Source organism: Borostomias antarcticus (assembly GCF_949987555.1).
Source record: "Borostomias antarcticus genome assembly, chromosome: 6".
NCBI lineage: Eukaryota > Metazoa > Chordata > Actinopteri > Stomiiformes > Stomiidae > Borostomias > Borostomias antarcticus.
The window spans coordinates 11428630-11430855 of record NC_140239.1 but is presented as its reverse complement, the minus strand read 5'-3'; positions in this window follow the sequence as shown (position 1 = coordinate 11430855).

Genomic DNA, 2226 nt, shown 5'->3' with positions numbered 1-2226 from the left:
AATCTTATTTTGTGATTCATATCATAAAAGTCACCAGAGAATGCAGAAATTGAAATCTCTCAAGTTTATATGTGTTTGGGGAGGAGATAACCTCTGCCCCCGTCCTGGAACCTCTTGCCACCCTTTTTCCACCCCAGGTAAAACTTTCTAGAACCGCCACTGCTCAGCACCAAGTGCATTCTCCAAGATGATGTCGCTCGTACTGAAAGGCCTCAAGGGGGTCCAGTACTTCTTCAAGAAGGACCATGACCGCATCCTGCAGGAGGTGCTCGCCTTGATCAAAGGAGCCGGCCTCCAGCTAAACAAGGAAAAATGCCAGTTCAACCAGGCCAGCCTGCGGTTGCTTGGGCACACGATCTCTGCCCAGGGCCTGCAGTCACTCACAGAGCACGTCAGAGCCATTACAGAGGCTCCGGCGCCAAGTGATGCTACAACACTGCGCTCCTTCCCCGGGCTCACAGCGTGTATACAACTACGCGTCGCTCCTGGAGCCCATGCGAGCTTGTCTGCGTGAGGACACATTTCAGTGGACTTCAGCAGCTCAGGAGAGCTTGGAGGAAGTTAAGGACTGCATTGTGAACAGCCCAGCGCTGTCTGTCTTTGACCTCAGCGCTGTCTGTCTTTGACCCCAGCCTCCGCACCTTTGTGTCCACAGACGCATCAGATTATGGCCTGGGGGCAGTACTGACACAACTACACCCGGACGGAACAGAGCCTGGGGGCGGTAATGACACAACTACACCCGGACGGAACAGAGCCTGGGGGCGGTAATGACACAACTGCACCCGGACGGAACAGAGCCTGGGGGCGGTACTGACACAACTACACCCGGACGGAACAGAGCCTGGGGGCGGTACTGACACAACCACACCCGGACGGAACTGAGCGTACAGTTGCATGTGCCTCACGCTCACTCAACCCCGCTGAACGTAAGTACTCCATTGTTGAAAAGGAGGCGCTGGCCTGTGTGGGCAGCTGAAAAATGGAGGACTTTCTTATGGGGTAGTAGATTTACACTGTGCACAGACCACCAGGCTTTGACCACACTGCTTGCGACAAAAGGCCTGGGCTGCGCAGGGATGCTTATTGCGCGTTGGTCTGCGAGACTACTATGCTTCACATACGACGGGGAGTACCATCCTGGCTCACAAAACCAGGCTGCCGATTGCTTCTCTCGGTTGCCCCTCCCAGCAGAAGAGGAGACGGAGCCAGTGACAGAACCTGAACTGGTTGCTCTGTTGGACAGAACTGAAAGCTCTCTCTGTGAAGGAGTTTACTTAGGCATGTGTAGCGTGCCCTGAGCTCACAGCTCTTAGAGCACAGATAAACAGGGGCTGGCCTAAGACAGCAAAGTCCCTACCAGAAGAGCTCAAACCATACTTCGCCACAAGAAATGAACTGTCAATTCAAGATGTGATCATTTACAGGGGCCCTCACCGACGACTCGTGCCAGTTGCTTTAAGGAAGCAGCTGGTGGACTTGGCGCACGAGACACACCAGGGGGTTGTCCGCACCAAACAGAGGCTGCAGGACTGATACTGGTGGCCCAGCATGGACATGTGTGTGCAGGAGACTATCCGTACATGTGGATCATGCCGGATGAATGACAAAAGTGCCAAAAGGCATGCCGCCCCTCTCCAGCCCATCCCACTTCCAGATACCCCATGGCAGAAAGTGAGGATAGACATTGTGGGACCGTTCGAGTCAGCAAACTTGGACTGTCGCTTCGCAGTGACACTGACTGACTACTACACAAAGTGGCCAGAGGTCGCTTTCACTTCAACCATCACAACCACGGCAATGACTACCTTTCTGTCTACAGTGTTTGCCTACAGAACTGGTGAGTGACAATGGAGTTCAATTCACCTCCAGCCAGTTTGCACAGTACCTTGCAGCGAGAGACATCAAACACAGAATGCTGCTGCACGCCTCCTGACTGGAACCAAGAAGCGGGACCACATCACACCGGTGCTGGCCTCCCTCTACTGGCTTCCTGTTCGCTTCAGGATTGATTTTAAAATCTTAATGTTTATTTTTAAGGCTCTACATGGTTTGGCCCCCCACTATCTGGCTGAACTGATTCAAGTTCGTGCGACATCTAGAACCCTGAGGTCCTCCTCCGAGACTCTTTTAATAGTCCCTAGATCGAGACTTAAGACCAAGGGTGACCGAGCTTTTGCAGTGGCTGGCCCAAAGCTCTGGAACAGCCTCCCTCCACACATTAGA